We start from the raw sequence: 18,326 nt of genomic DNA on the forward strand, positions 1-18,326 counted from the left end.
AATTCAATGTTCAATCGATTGCAACGTTCGTGCCTCATGTTGGGTGCTCGAGCAAATGAGTGTGTCGTCGTGGCATGTTGGAGAGCCTGCTTTTGTCTTCTCTCGCCTCCCATGATGCTGTTTTGATCATTCGAGTGTCGACAAGGAAAATTTGCAAGTCGGATCATGGTATTTTTATGCTGGCCGTGGCTTGAGTGTGTTTTGGAATGTGTGATGTCCGAAAAAGTAACTAAAATCGATTATGGTGTGAAGCCTTTTTATTGATTTTGTTGGGGGGAGTACACAAAGCAAAAGGACCAAGTTCTACCTACTCTCATAAATTGGAAGAATCATACTGTTGATCCGAATAATAATTTTGATTATGAATTCATCAAAATTTGCTAAGATCTGAGAGGGGCATTGCCTAAGTTCATTAAAATAAGAGGGGATAATCCCATCAAAAATCTTAATTTTTTCTTTGTGGGATACCAATACCCGAAATAATTTTTTCATCTCGCCAATAATCCTAACTGGTATAGGGAACTCAAAAGTACCTTCCATTAGAATTGCATACATTATAGCCGGTAAAAATCCGATGCGACGGCATTCATAGACAACGCTAGGCAAAAACGCGCGCACTGGCATGTCATATTTTTAATGTGCATTATGAAAGGAGGTGTAAATGAAAGTAGTTTTGGCTAATTGTTTTCGTGCTACTGGTGAGACTAAAAAGAGTAAAAGGTGTACGATTATTAGTGGGATCATCCCCAAAAGAAAGTGTTCTATGCGAAATCTTTCTTATTTTCGTGCACCATGTCAAATGCATGACATTGTATGTTTAAAATAAAATAAGGCATACATTTGCTTAGAAAAACCTTAGGTGAACAAATGGGTTGAAATATGAAGGGCGAAGGGTCGGAGTTACTCAAGAACAATAAATAAAATAATTCAAAAAAATTAAATTTAATTGGTGTTGTCTATGGAAGTATATTGAAGAAATAGTAACGGTAGATTAAAAAAATGGGAAAATAACTCAATCAATTATAAACTTATTATATAGATGTCAATTCAATTCTAAACTTTTCAATTTTATCAATTTGATCCAGTTTATCGCTGGCCGTCCTACATAGCACACCGCCACATTGGTAATTTCCGGCAATGTATATCAAAATAGGCATATTGAAAATTTACAACTGAATTGAAATATATACAATAGGTTTTAAAACTGATTGGACAACTTCCCCCAAAAATCTTTATACTATCTATCAACTAAGTTGGCATTAATTAGTGTACATGTCTCCAAAGTTAATCGTTCGAAAAATAATTGATGCTCGACACACAAAAGAAAAATATATATAAATTCCTTTTCTACATCTCTCAAGACATGAATCGAACTTGACACATGCACTTGTCCGAATGTAATTCCTATGCTTCCTCACACCAATCTAAACGCATTCCACAATGAATGCATTTGCAAAATGAATCGAATGGTCATTCTCGATTCTAACCTACTATCATTTGGTCAAAAGTCACGTCTTCCATGCGTACTCATTCCATATGTACTCTTGAATACGAATTTACAAATTATCGTGAACACAATAATTATTTTTAAGTAGTGTAAGTGCTAAAGTACTGACTAGTGATGGAGGAACAAATGCACATGAAGTGTGTCCACTCCATGATTCATTACCATGGCCGCAAAATAGTTTTGGACTATCTTTTGACGAATCATGATAGTGAGAGGCAATTGATAGCCAAAAATGAGTTGCATCTTGTCATTATTCTCAATATTCCAATGTTTATGACATTATATTTCACATTAATTGCTACTTGAAACAAGAGATCAAACCATTTCAAACGAGAAAGTATAATTAAATTGACCGCTAGATTTACATGATTCAACCGGTTAGATCTCCCTCCATAAGGAAAGCAACACAAAATTCTTCCACAAGTCAAGTTATCTAACTTAGATGACAACCATACCGAGACCTAGTAACACACCAAAAATAGTAGTAGTACATTATTGAGATATATAATTGACAAAAATCAAAATAAATTTTGGGGCCTACTAATCGACCATTTGCTATAATATCTTTGAGAGTAGTTATCTTGTATCAACTGAATATAAGGAGTTTAAGGGATAGAAAAAATGCAGAGCACAATTATAGTGGTTTGGCTTTTCGACTTAACCTAGACCACCCTCCAAAATTTAACAGCTAAAATAGAGGCTACAATCCACTCCGTAATCCCCATATGTTGCAACATCTAAAGATGCTTCCTTAAATCTATAGCTGTTGCTTCTATATATATATATATATATATATATATATATAATATATATATAAAAGTAATTATCGATACACTTTATACTCTCTTTTCTAATTCCACGCTCAACATTCTATGAAGAAATACAATTAGATTTATGCAGCTTTTACACACAAGAAAAGCAAGAAGATGAACTCTTAGAGCATAGACTAATTTGTGTCCATTTTCCCACACCTTACTATTACCTCTAGGTTGATTTATAGCCATTCATTAGTTTTGCCATCTACAATTACAAAGTGTCGATCTGCTACTCTATAGAAACGGTTCTCCAAAATAGTTGGTTTCACTTCCGCAGCAGTTTGTCATCATTTTATTGTCTATCAAAATATGAAGAATTGTTTTCATCCTTTTCGGTCCTTTTTTTTTTTTTTTTTTTTTTTGGTGGATTCTAACAACCAAAATTAAAAACAGTTCTAGTTCAATCAAATTGATAAAGAGTTTTGGTCTTCCCTTCGGAATTGGAGAGACTCGTAGTAGAACCACTACTCTGTCTATAGAGAAAAGTCAAGTCTATTCACAATTCTTCTCCTTCTACATTTAGGTACCTCCAAGTTTAATAGATCCTAAATCCCTTACAAGTTCCATCTAAACTCTTCAATGATCACACGTCCTCTAAGTCTGTTCATCATTTGCAATGTCTATTCAAACTTATTGATGTCTTCATATGATCTAGTCCGTTCACCTTCTATTGGTCCATCCTTTATACGATCACATGTCCTCTAGTTTATTCACCATCCATGATTTCCTTTTGACATTGACATATTTCCCATCCAATACCTCGTTTTATCCGGTCATCAATATATTTCAGGTGCAATAGCATGATCACCTTTTGGAGAGCAAAATTTCTTCTGCACTCTTAAATGTCCTATGGCTGATTCTACATTTGGATCTATGTAGGTAGATGCAAAATCTTAGGCACGCTCAATTACACATATCAATATACATAGGTTATTTTGTTGTCCTCGTAACACTGTAAAGTTTTTTTGCCAACGATTGCAATTCTCATGAATTGGTTAAGTCAAACATTTAATCATACGATTGGTCTAAACCTAGAATAGTTCATACACAGTTTGTGAATTTGAACAAGCGATCTCTAATTTCTAAGTTGGAGATTTTTCAACTCTCCAATCAATCATGCCAACCCCTAAGAGTTAAATAAATGTAACTTCTATTGGTTCCAAGTTATCATCGTTTTGTTATTCAATTGGCAAGTTAATGATTTCATCACAAGTTCAAAAGTAAATGTTAGATCTTCTGTTTGTAAATTATTGCCATCGAATTTTCCTATCATATATAACGTTATATGATCACATACTAAAAATTTTTACGCATCTAACCCTTGATGAATATGTAAAGATGCGCAATAACATGTTTAGATTTTCTGAAATTTATACATGAAGTCCGACCAACGAGAAATTCAATAATCTATCGAAAACGAAAAAAAATATTCCTAATAATTGTAACTTCCGACGTTGTATTGTCAATACATTTACAAAGTAACCGATAGAGAGATTTTTTATTGAGACCAATCAACCGACGATTCGAAGGATGAAGAACTTTTCACGTCCAGTTTTACATCCTTCTCCTTTTTGCACCAATATAGATAACATTCTTTTTCCTCCACGAGCGAAAGAAAAAAGAGAGAGAAAATAGTAAAGATTATTCCCAACACAAATCCGATCTGCTGCAGTAAAAATCGCAATCCTCCGACCGGCGGCTGCGACGGAGGGTTCCAGTGAAAAAGGCAAAGGTCAATCGGGGACGTGAACTCCAAACCGACGCCGTTTGAGGCAAAAGCTTTGGGACTTTTAAAACCACCGCGCGCGCTTCGTCTTTTGCAGCTCTTTGTTTTCCGGGCCTTTGACCGATTCTATGCAAGAGTCCCAAGATTCGGTCGTCCAACGTGGATTTTTGTTTTAATTGCTCTTTACTTCTTTCATTTGAAATTTTTCTTTCGGTGAAAACAAAAAATCCCCATAAAATGTTCTTTTTTTCTGGTATAGAATTTCTGTGTGAGAGTTAGATTAAAGTTCCGTTTATTCTGTAAAAAAAAAGTTGAATATTTTCAAAAATGTCTTCGTAAAAACGGTTACTTGAAATGAACAAAAAATATTTCCATTATTTATGAAAAAATCCTCAACCCAAAATATCCTCGACTGGTTTTTCAGTTGTTAAATGGGCTCCATAGTTCCTTTTGAAGATGAGAAAGAAAATGCCAAGTGTTTAGTATATGGTTGGGAGATTGCTTATTTCAAACCCGCCTTTTCGATCTTTCTTTGTGTGAATGTTATGGAAAGTTTCATCAATATCGTGCAAACTTGATTAATTATAATGATAAAAATTATGATTCAAAGATTTATTTGTCGATTTTTCCTTTCACGAGTAATGAAATTACAATTGACCATTCACGATTTCAACGGCTTTCGTGATCAACCAAACAATATTAAAAAACATATTTAACTTCAATTAGATAGTGCATTCACATCACGCAATGTAATTTCTCATCTCAATCGTCTTTCTGTATCTTCATCCTAGCTTCGCACGCACCAATCCGATCATTTTTATTGCCTTGATCGTCTTTTGTTTTTTGCTAGAAAATTGCTGGATCCGACTTAATCGATCATATTTCCAAATTAATGTAACATTAAAGCCATTGTGATTGTCATCGGCATTATGTTTCTTGAGATTAAAAAAAGACAAGGAAATAAAGATGCAATCAAAAGAGAAAATGAATATAAAGTACACTAAATTATGGTCAGGTAAATGAGGAAGCAAATGAAGCACAATCCGCCTTATAACGAGATTGCACAAGAAGCGAGGCTAAGGGTCATTTCTCTCTCTCTCTCTCTCTCTCTCTCTCTGCACGAGAGCTGACAATGGTGGATTCTGCAAGGACACCCCCGATTTATATGCAGTGCAGGAGCATTGCAGAGGCAAAATACAAAAAGGGCAGGGGTTAAAGAACTTGCAGGAGGAAGAAGACGAAGTAGAGAGAGAGAGAGAGAGAGAGAGTCTGGGTGTTATGAGAAAATAGCAAACGGAGGAAAAGAAGGAGAGAGAGAGGCTCCTTCATGTGTCATATCTGCATTGGGAAGTACCCAAAAAGAGAGTCAAAAAAAGCAGCGATGGCGAGAGCTCAGTTCCCATGATTCCTTTTTCCTCGATAAATACAAAGTTTCACGTCAAATCATTTTTGTTTATATTTCATTAATTTTCATGTTATGCCTCATTGGTGTATCATAATAAAAATATTTTTTATTGAAAAAAATAATAAGTGTCCCAATAACACGAATAGACCACTAATGAATATATGATACGTGTGAGATCAAATCTTACAATTTTTCTGTTATTTTTATATATAGACAAAAAAAAAAGCTTTAAATATATGACACCATTGTACATTCAAATGTTTTATTTTTAAATTCAGTAACATATATTCATAATAATGCCCCCGAGAAATTAGGGAATGAGGGAGGTACAAGCAGGAGCTTCCGCACCCTCAAGCTTTCATAATTTATTATAATAGATCAAGAAATCTAACTATTAAAAATGTTTTTGGATAGGTGTTACTTAATTCAAATCTTACGGCAAATATACTTTGACTTTTTTTAGGTGGTGGCACTTGAAATTTTAACAGTGTACAAATCTTAACATGTAAATTCAAATATAGTTTTTGAAATTTAGACTAATAGGAAATATTGTCCAGCATCACAAATTTGAACCTCGAAATGTGGGTTTCTTTTTCTTTCTTTTTGAAAATCTCGTGGACGATCATGGGATCAACACCACAATTGTCAGTGCTTGCAAATGACAAATACCAAATATTTGTTGCTCAACATAACCATTTCTAACTTACGCAATTGAAGACTCACATTCTTTGATAAATTCAATTTTTAACTCAAGTTGAAATACTATTGTTACAATTAACTTTTTAGTGTCCCTGAGAAAGATGAGACTTGACACAAAAAATTTAAAATACTTCATTATAGATAGTTGTTTAATCTACTATTATTATATATTCTATCATATTACTTTACAAGAAGATATATTATGTATTTAATCATAGTACATATAGACTGTCGCCCTCCTAGAGTAAAAGATTCAAGTTTTGTCATTTTCCTAAAATATATAACAATTATTCCTTGAGCGTAGCTCATGGGCAGGGTTCAACCATGCTCAAGCCGTTCTATCACTACAATTAGGTGAGATTGACAATTCAAGTTGTATATAATATTAAATGTTTTACATTATTACCAAAAAAATGGCTCGATTGGACTATGCGTCCTTTTTAAGAAAAAAAAAAAGGAATGAAAATTTGATGATATCCGTTAATTTTGAGTTCATAAGTATTAGGTTCGAACTTTTGTTGATTTTAGTAGGGTTCAAGTTTATCTCAATAAATTCACGTCGGGCTTGAATTCCCTTTGATAAAATTCATGTTACTTTTGAGCTGTGTCGAGCATGAGCAAGAGTTTCCTCATCGCTCTTCTCTTTTTCTTCCTTATGATGTCCATTATTTAAAACATGGTTATTCACCAGACAGGGCAACTTTTTATAATTCAAACGAGCTTATTATTGGATGGCTGACTTACCAAACGGCAGGTCACTGGCCATCCCAACTCGAAAGTCTTACTGCGTTGGCGCTGTTCTTCTAGAGATTTAGCCAAAAAAAGACTGGGGTAAAAGAAAGAATGAGAAAAGGTGAAAAATTAGTCGGAAAAAGACAAATTTGCATTTGACAATGGTCCCCGACAAACGCTACGGGAAGGTCCAAGGAAGAAGACTCCTGTCTTCACCGCCAGTTCCATGTTTACGCGTGGAAAAACGACAAGCACGTTGTTTTTTAGTTCTTTTTTCTTCCCTTTTATGGCCAACAAGCGTGCATTTTGGTTGATTGTTTATTTACTTTTCACACTAAATTTTCCCCTTTTCCACACCCGGTAGTGATTGGACTCCGTCTTATGTTGCCCACGATTTCGACATATTTTGTAACATTTCCAGTCTCGCATTGAATGGAAAAGGGCATATTAACACCTACTTTTCAATGGTAAAATTTTATGTGGTTATATAAAGGGTTGCTTCTAGAAAATTGATCCGCATGAAATGGGTCGAGTCCTTTTGTACTTTGACTCCAATTTAGGTCTCTCTTTCTCTCTGTGTTCTTTCTAGAGGATTGATTCACATGAAACGAGTCGAGTTCTTTTGTCTATTGACACCAATTTAGGTCGAGGGTTCCTTCTAAAAAATTGATCTGCATGAAATGGTTCTTTCTAGTCATTTTGTACTTTTTGTGACTCCAGGTTTCCTTCTAAAAAATTGGTCTGAAATGGGTCTTTTTGTAGTTTGACTCTTAGGTCTGTGTTCTTTCTAGAGGATTGATTCACATGAAACGGGTTGAGTTCTTTTGTCTATTGACACCAATTTAGGTCAAGGGTTCCTTCTAGAAAAATTAATCCGCATGAAACGGGTCGAGTCATTTTGTACTTTGACTCCAATTTAGATCTCTCTTTCTCTCCGTGTTCTTTCTAGAGGATTGATCCACAAGAAACGGGTTGAGTTCTTTGGTACTTCGACTCCAATTTAGGTCTCTCTCTCTAGATCGAAGATCAATTGGAGACAAAGCTAAAAAGGGTAGTTAGAAGGTTCCATGAAGACACCAAGATCATGAACATCAAATCCTAAAAAAAGAAAAGGATTATTAAAATGTATTCTTATGTGATGTATATTTTGGTGAAGAATAACTAAGATAACTGATCTTCCATATTGAGGCAGGAAAAATAATAGATGATTATCGCCTTTTTGGATATTCCTTAATTTCCTGGCTATTCATGTAATATGAGAAGGAGATGTTATGTGACCTCTTGCCAATGGATTCTGGATTGCTTTATCGAAATCAAAAACGAACCGGGCAAATAATTCTAATTCTGCCAATTGTGTTAAACGCAACTTTAATTTTCTAGCTAATTTAATCACGACTTTTTTGAGCTACGCATCCTACATTTCAAGACTTTGATTGAACCTATGGATCTTACTCTAAAGACAGAAGTACCCACATCAATAGTAGGTTTATTCCAGTATTAAATAGATTGATAGATAATAATTTTTGTCCATCTAGAATATAAATTACATTAGTAGAGCGAAATCTTCAAATTTTCCCCTTCCTCTGTCCCTATCTTATAAGTACAACGTTTTGTCTCACGAAGTCATTATTATGGTGCATGACTAGCGACAATTTGCTAGCCATTATAGATGACTCGAGTTGGGAAAGTGTATGAGGATGTTACTAATTATTCTATCAACTAAGGGCATCCTAAATCACATACTCAAAGATAAAAAGAAATAGTGTAACTTTTTTAGGCAAATTGTCATTTTAAAGAAACTTTCAAAGGGTAGGAAGCTGAAGGGAACCTTGGGTTTCAACTTTTCCATTAACTTTGCATAGTGTACATAGCTGATAAAAGGGAAAATTCCAAATAAGAGCATGAAGTGCCTTCATTTTCTTAAATAAGGACCTAAAGTATACATTATTTTAAATAAAGGTACAAAATGCCCTCATTTTCTCATATAAAAGCATGCAATAGATATTATTTTAAATAAATGTCTAAAGTAGCCATATTAGTTTTAAATAAGGGCTTGAACTTACTAGCTATGAAGGGTAATTTCTTCTTTTTAAAATTTTCCTTTTTCTTCATTTTTTTAAAATTTTTTCATAAAAATCAAACTAAATAAAACTAAAACTTAGAGAGAGAGAGAGAGAGGGGAGAGGGGGGAACACAAGCAAGATGGCTCGCTCGTACCTATGGCCGCCTCCCCTTTGCTAGTATGGAGATGGCGACGGCTGGCAGGGTCACCGGCCCTCGCCCCCTCACTAGGGATGAGGGAGGGTGGCAACCCTTTCCTAAATCTGGGAAAGGGTCACTAGCCCTCATGCCAACCTAGTAGCCCTTGCCCAAGACTCTTGGAACTTGTTGCCCAGGTATGGGGGGCTGGACAAGGGTTGGCAATTCTCACCTAAACAGGGGGCAAAGGGCCATGACCCTCGCCTAGATCTAGAAGAGGGTAATCACCCTCCCTCGTCCCTAGCAAGGGACAACAAGCCCTCACCTCTAGTTGGCGAGGGTCATTGGCCCTCACCCAGGTCGAAGACCACATCGGCTATCATCGCCGCCCCATCGGCGATGGGCCGATGGCCACAGGCAAGAAGAAGCCTCATGCTAGTGTGTTCCCTTCTTTTTTAAAATTTTTAAGTTTAATATAATTAAATTTCAATTTAAATTATGTTGGACAAAAATACTACAATCGATTGGAATTTTTTGCCGACCAACAAGTTGGTGAGGTTAGACCTTTATTTGAAATAGTCATAATCATTTCAAGTCCTTTTTTAGACTGATATAATCACTTCATATTTTTTATTTAAAACAAGTTTACTTCAAGCCCTTATTTAAGAAAATGAGAGCATTTTAAGCCTTTATTTGGAATTTTCCTATGATAAAATGTTAATTCAATTTTATCTTAGGGAAAATGATATAAATTATCTTTGAACTTTAACTCAATGTGTAATGTCATTTTTAAACCTTTAATTTATTCAATGTGAATTCTGAATTTTTTGTGCATATTTCATTTTGTCATTGAATTATATAAAAATGTTCATGTTGTTCCTAAATTTGAATCAATGAAAGGCAAATACTGAATACTTTTAAAATAATTCAGGGACTATCTTGAATATATATCAAAAGTCTTGAGACCAATTTAACAAATTAAAAATTCATAAATCACATTGCATATTAAGTCAAAATTAAGATATCATTTATGTCATTTGCCATTTATTCTATTAGTAATATGTGCCATGCTAATGTTAATCATTGTCTTTAGATACATGCTAAATCGTATTTAAAATACATGATTTAGTGATATATATATGGATTATGCACGTTAACACTTGAATTTTTTTATAACGATCAAAGGAAATGGAAAATCAAAATGTGACAATCAATCAATCTGGCCAGGCTGGTAGTTGTGGCATTTTCCAGAATCAATCAGTGGGCCCCAGTCAGCCCGTACAATTTTAGAATTTTGCAGTGTGCTTTGAATTAGGGGGCAAAATAATTATAGTTGTTATGGTAGGTTGCCTCCTAAGATAACTTCAACTCAGATTTTCGTCCTTTGAAACTTTTGCCAGGAATAATTGGCGATTCCTAACATCGAGTTAAAGTAAAAGTAAAAAGTCATATCAAATGGACACCATTTTAAGATTAGTCGGCACCATGCACACGATTGAAATATGAAGAGCCACTAATATTTAAATTTATCAAAAATCCAACATGACAAATTGCGTAAATATCAAGACAATTCGTAGCTCAAAATATGTTCACATCATATTTTTAAACTTCATTATAATGGTGGATATATTTGTATCACTTATACAAGTTTAGGGTTTTGAAAAAACAAAAAAAGTTTTTGGATAACGATATCCTACAAAGAAAGTTCAGAGTTTTTTATAACATAATTTCCAAAAATAACCGATTGCTCATGCTTGCATGGAATTCGGTGGCACTCATGGCTTTCCTTGGACGGGGCCTTCCTCTTTCTTACCTTTTGCTTTCGTTAGATGATCTTTTACGAGGCCACCAACAAGGCCAATCGAACACGCTTGTCTCTGTCTATAAATGTTTCTTTTTTACGTCACGTTGTTGTTGGGAAAGATGTCGATCTTTGCCTAAGTTAAAGTTCATCGCTGCAAAAGCAGATGTTTGCCATCAATTCAAAAGGAAAAAAGAGAGAAAGTAGTTTAATGATGAACCATGTTTTTGGCCTATTGCAAGCCTCACGTAAAGTCTAAAATAAATTTCTTGTCAGTATAAACGCCGACCTTATAAATTCGATTTTACCAACTCTTCACGTTTTCATTTAATGGTGGAATGCATATGAAAAATTGAGTATAACTAATGTTTTGTCGAAGGACCCGACATTAATGATCGACTACACTTTTTGCCAATTTTCTTATTTATTGTCGACAGTTTTGTTGGGTTTAGTAATTTCACCTTTGATGAATGCAATAAGTACATGTTCTTCTTGGGTAGCTGCGCATTATGTGAGGAAGACTTCGAGATTACATATCACCAACTTACATAGAAGGTCTTGCTACAAAATTGACTCCACTGTTCTAGGTAAGGGTATGATTGAATAGAGTAGCACGCACATAGACGAGTTAGAGTATTTTGAACTATATTAATGTAGTTGGACAATGAAAAAGGAGAAAAAAAAGGATCGTATTAGAATATTTAAATAATAAATCTCGCATTCATCTAACAGTTTAAACTTTTAAAACAATTGACAATAGTTCAATCAAAACCTCATATAAGCTCCATTTGCAACCTCAATTAAATATTTTCACGCCTTTAGTATTAGGCAAAAAGACCATAACAAGCCTAAGGGGAGTGTTAAAATATTTAAATAATAGTTTAAACTTTTAGAACAATTGGTAGGGGTCCTATCAAAATTTCATAATTCTCACATTTCGAACATGTATATATTATAATAGGATACATCATCATAGTTATTTTTAGATGAATATGAATATCATTTAGAAAACATAATTATAGGCTCTTAATGGTTCTATTTTGTTTGAGATCAACATGTGAAGGCAAAAAAAGGGCGATTTTTTTTTATCATTTAAAACATTTCACATCACTTGTTTATTGGGTTACATGCTTGAGAAGATTATGTGCTAGAATGTGATAGTTGATGGGATTTCAATGTGTCTTTTAACTCTCATGTTCAAGGAGAAGCTAGCAGCTAAATGGTGGTTGCTCTATCAAAGCTTTTATCCTTAGAGAACTGCTATTTTCCCCTTAAGCCGAAGGAGTGCCATTTAAGCAAGCCGAGGCCATTACATCGGTGATCGTTAAAGCCTTGAATGATGCTTTGGAAGATGTGGCGCAATCTTCGGAGTCGAAAGTGGAAATGAAGAAAGTAAACACTTTACTAATTTATAAAGGCTTTGCCTATTTTTCCCGACTGTTTGAATGTGTTTCTAAAGATGAACACATGAAGAATAACTTTAGGGCGAGAGTGAATATGAACAACGTGTAAATGCGTTGAATATGCAACCGGACGTCAAGGTCAAGAGCCATCATCGGATTAGCCCCTGTGAAATATTAAAGATAATTAAGGATTTCTCTAAGATGATTTTATATGTTGGGGATATTTGATGGCCTAAAGTTTGACTTCGAACAACCACCGGACGTCAATTCATGCGCCGCTAAGCGCTACAGATCCACCAAGCTTGACACTGTTTTTTTTTTTTTTTTTTTTTTTTGGTGACCCAGAAAATCCCGCACAGCCGACAGCTGGAAGTAAACCCGATGAGGCACGTAGGAAACCACCACCCACATAGCTCGGGTAAGTCACCGAATGATCCGCCAGCCTCCCTACAACGTTGCAGGGGCTTCGAACTCCAGACCTCCCAAATGGAAGTCTGGAGCCTACCCAACAGAGCCACCACAGCGGGTGGTAAGCCTGACGCTGTTGATTGCTGATTTTATGAAGAAACAAGTTTATGTAACATCATTTGACTTGATTTTAAACTCAAGCTAACTTAGTATGCTAGAGATAATTAGAGATTTTTCTAAAATAACTTCTTAGGTTAGAGATATTTGATAATTCTGCTAAATCTTTGTATCTTTCAAGATTGCGCATATATCTTGATTGATATATTATCTTAAATAGTCATCTTGTGAAGTTTGTAAACAAGCTCATGTACTATCCATTATCACACATGGAGATATACAGAAAATTCCACAATTTTCTCTTCTGTTTCGTTATTCTCAACTTGACAAATCAGCTTTGGGTAGCGAGCAATTACCCGCTGGAAAAGAAAAATTAAATTAATTAAAAAAAAGGAGCACGCTAATGAAAGGTTCATTCTGAGCCAAAAGCCTATGTTTATATCAAAGATTTGGCTACAATTGAAAAGTTGGCGTTTTATCACTTCTCCTCCGAAATTTAAAAGCTACGAAAAATACACACATTTTAAGTACGAAAATAGATCATAAATCACTCAACATGCCTAACGATATTTGTATATTTTCAAAGAATTAAAAAGTTTGACAATACATTTGATATAGCCTTACGATTTGATAAATATAACACAAAAATTAAAAAATTAAAAATATTATATCAAATGGAACGTGTTAGGATTAGACATGCGTGCATGCGATTGAAATATGGAGAATCACTAATAATTATTCTACTACCGTTATAAAATTTCAACTTTCCATTATTGAGTCTATAAGTAGGGTCAACTTGAACGGATAACTTGTTTATAAGTAAAAGGGATAATAACACAAATAATCCATGAACTTTAGTTCAATATGCAATGCGATCCCGAAACTTTTAATTTGTTTAATGCGGTCCATAAATTTTTTAATCAATTCAATGTGGTTTTTGAATTTTTATTACATGTCCAATATTGTCCCCAATCTATATAATGATGTTGAATATTGTCATTCCACACTTATTCACCGCGTTTATACACGTTTTATGTATTTTTATGTGTTAAAGTATTACAATTAGGTTCTGTCCAAGTTTATTTCTCACGTGCAGCCTCTTGTTTGTCAAATTCTACACGTCGTTTTTAAGTCACTTGAACGTGAGGGAAGGTATTAAAATATCTTATGTCGCTTGTTTACGATACTTATACACTGTTCATATCTACGTGGTCTCCCTCTATCATTTAATATAATATTTTGAATTAAATATTTCAACATTATGCACAGAAACTTTAGATAAGATGGCACATCACATCTATGTTATTGTGGTACGACACCCACCTACAGCGGCAAAGAAAAGGACCACCACTACTGTATAACTAACTCGGGAAATAGCTATTTGCACGTTAATTATGTAGCTATTTACCTTAGAGCCTTAGATACAGTTAGTTAGCCCCCGATATCTATGACAAAGCCTTTTCAAAAAGGTGCCAAGCTTACAGGAACAACTAAAATCAAGTTCGGAAAAGGCTACTAATATAGATCAGGGTCATGCTACTTAAGGGGAGATACTACCACACAAAGTTAATTGATTGCCTAGGGATCCAGTTTTGGCAAGTAAAATAAACGATAAAAATTAATACTTTCATCTTGTCCAATTCACAACTCTACATATTAAAAGGGTTAGCATCTGTCTTCATCTACTGTTTTATCCGTTATGTGATAATAATACATTAGAGTATTTGAAATTTAAACTACATGCTTGGCCCGACAATTTTTTTATATAGTAACAGAATACGGGTTTCTAAGTTAAAATAACATTCCTGATTTTTTCACTCTAATTACATATTTTATAGTTTTGGCTTAAGCTTAAAGTTCAGTCTCTATGCGAGCAAGTTTTTCTGAGTACTACAAATATTACAACTCGCCTCTCATAGTTTATATTTTTAGAACTGTTAGGGGTCTAACCAAGTTTTACGCAATTCGAAGAATATTTTAAATCCAATCTTTATTCTTGCCAAACATATCTAATCAAATGACAACCAGCACTACCGAATATCGATTATTGCAGCATTAAAAACAGATGACCCCAATCGAAGGTAATTGCCTCAATCAATGATAATGGGCCCCATGGGATTTTGTATGCGATCATTTAAATTCTATATTCATGAGATTGTCAAGATTCCCTTTCTATTTCTTTTTATATATATAAAAGTTTTATCGCACATTATTTTCAGTGCATGTTTTTCCCCCAGGTAAGATGGTTATTATTCTTATAGCATATTTCTTCCATTTTCTACACCAATCTTTCTATTGATTTGCTCTGCAAAGTTTAATTTGACACGCTGAACCCAAGTCTTCCCACTCAACCTCTTTTCGCATTTAACTTCATTAGATTCCATTATAATCACATCTAATCGTGTCGGTCCACGATTATGAAACTTTGAGTTTCAGGTAAATTACCATAGAATTGTGATTTGACTAGACCAATCTTGTGAAGTAACCCATACTTTGTAAGTAGTAAGCAATCACATCATTCAAAATTGATATTTTTTGGGAGATTATGGATTGGGCTAAACGCATTAGAATGACAACCCTTCAATCTTTTCATATAAGAACTAAATTATTCAAGTCTAGAATGCATTCAACCAATTTGTCAAAAAATTATCATAGCGTTGTGGTTTGACTAGACTAATCTTGTGAAGTTGCCCATATTTCATAAATAGTGACCAATCACATCATTCAAAATTGATCTTTAGGAGATTATGGATTGGGCTAAACGTGTTAGAACCTATTCATAAGTTCAGCTATAGTAACCCTCCAGTCTTTTCATATAGGAACTAAATTATTCAAGGCTAGAATGGATTCGATCAATTTGTCAAAAAAGCATTCTTCATACCCATCAACTCAAACGACCATGAGTCGATTTCTTCCTCGAAGACTCAGGGGACACCTTCTCTATACTTCAAAATCTCAAGTCGCTGGTAGGCATAGTGCAAGTGCAACTAGTGTGGTCCAATTAGATTGACCAGGACGGTTGGGCAAGCTCCCGCCTTTGTTTCAACGTCAATTATTTTATTTTTCCAATACCTCGGTCTAAAAGGAATCTTCTGTGGTCTCTGCCCAACAAATGCCCAACTTAGCACATTCCATACTAATGATGGTCCAGCCTTTAGGATCACCTCAGAAAATTGAGAACTTGGTGTAAGGTTGATCAACAAATAATTTTTCGATGCGCCATGTATATTTTGTAAGGTTTGATCTAGTTATTAAACATATCTGAGATTAGCAAAAAGGGCAAAAAAAGACGCATGCTTTAGTGGACTATCTCTCATTACTCATATGATCCAACACTTTATGCTGGGTGGTTTGTACTAGACTCGCCTACTATATCAGCCATGTTAGGGGGAGGTGCAATAAAACAAATGAGAGCATTTTCAAGGACCCCACGGAGTAAGATCTTCGGGACCAGAACATAAGCTTTTCATTTCTTTACGAACTTTGAGGCAAACCCACTTCATATTATCTCTTGTATATATGAATGTTCAATGAGTGAGCAGTAGAAAAAGTAGGAAAAGAGAAAGAGGGCTCCAACCCATTTGAGTCTGTTCCCATTCTCAATCATGATTGTCCTCTTACGCTTCGAAATCGCAGCTATTTTCCAAGCCACCATCTCCCCCCTTTTCTCACCTTTCCTCACCCCCTTTTGGTGGGGAAAAAGAGACTTTGCGACTGTTGAATGGGAGATTTTTCTCACAGCTTGAGAGTATCTTTTGCTTTGTTTTGTTTTCTTTTGGGATCACACCCCACATTCCTACTCTCTTGAATGATTAGTTGTGGAGACTTCGGAATATCCTATTAAATTTGGTAAGCCTTTCTCTTTTTTATTTAATTTGATATTAGGACGGGGCACATCAGGCGCAATATATTCTTTCCACATACGTGAATTAAGAATTGCGTACTTTTGCTTCTTGGTCACGTTGATTCGAAAGAGATGATCTAGAAGTACGCTCCTGAAACTTGCCAGAAGAAATAATAATTGAGCCACAACAGTTTTTGCCATATTCTCCATGGGATCACTTTGAAATTTCGCAGCGAAGAGGGACATATCTTTTCAAAACAATTCAATCATTGAAAAATGATCTGCAAGAAAAAACCAAAAAGATATTGACATTTCTCCATCGGTATTGCTACAAATCCACTATGAATTATATAACCCAAATTTCATAGTTCTAATAGCTGATATTAACAGGTATGTATATAAGTTTCAATATATGTTCACTAAGTCAAATTATGGTACTTTTTGATGAAATCTTGGCTTCTTGACTGATTAACCATTATCCTGAAGATCCCGTGGCTTAGATATTTGATCTTAGACACTTTAGGAAATAATTCCATCCACGCCTCACAAGATTTTGCTTGTCATTCCTAGACAATCATAGAGAGATCAAGTCTGCATGAGATCAGTCATGATTCTTGTTAGTTATGTAGGAGATCTTGGGAGATTTCTACAAATTGGGTTCACTCATTATAGTACGAGGGTGCTCTACAGCAAGTGACCATTGTTATATGTTGGCGAGAGAGAGGGGAAAAGAAAATGATCTACTTTATCTGTTGGCTGAGAAATGCATGCTTAGTTCAAAATTGATGCTTTCATGGCGATCACATGGCTTGAAGAGGGCGATGAATGTGGGAAAGGGGACCCCCAATTTTCACCTAATTCCAACATTAATGGCGATAGCGAGCTCTGTCTAATTTGGGGCCAGCTTGCTTTATCCTTTGTTTTAAATTTCTAATTAGTCTATGACTGTGATTTTCAAGCAACAGGGCTAAGGAAGAAAAACAGGAAAAGAGTAAAATACAATAACATCCAAAAGTTCATCGTGATCAAGAAAACTCCCACGTAAATCCAAAATAACATATCACGTCAATAGTATTTTCCGTGACTGATTGATTGATTGGATTCCACTTGAAGACTGCTTAATTTTCTTAACAAATTAGAAGAGGCAATTCAGGGCTCTTGCTTTGATTGGGAGATCTAATTTTGGATAGGATTCTTTTTTTGAATATATAAATAGCTATAAATTAATGTACACAAGATCGGCGCCATAAACTTTTACTCAAAGTGACAATAGGTCAGAATAAGTGGAAGGGAGCTGATATAAAAAGAAGACTCCCCGAAAGAAGTGGGAGAGCAAAACAAAGACAAAAAGTATACTAACAAAGCCAAAACAAGTCAAGGTGGAAAGGGAAGTTAAACTGGCATAATTTTGGAAAGGATTAATACCATGAAATCTTAAATTAGTAAATTTATGATAAATTTAGTCAAATTTAACTTTTTGACAAGAAAAAAAGCCCAAATTTATAAAAAAAATTATGACAAATTTATTCTCCATTTATTTGTAATATCACAATAACATTAAAGTAATACATTTATAACTAATGAGAAGTAAAAACTTCTCAATCGGTATACCTGTCAATTGTCACATGTCATCTAATTTAGTAATTTAATGATAAAATTTAATAAAAACT

The sequence above is a fragment of the Eucalyptus grandis genome, chromosome 5 (assembly GCF_016545825.1).
Source record: "Eucalyptus grandis isolate ANBG69807.140 chromosome 5, ASM1654582v1, whole genome shotgun sequence".
Classification (NCBI taxonomy): Eukaryota; Viridiplantae; Streptophyta; class Magnoliopsida; order Myrtales; family Myrtaceae; genus Eucalyptus; species Eucalyptus grandis.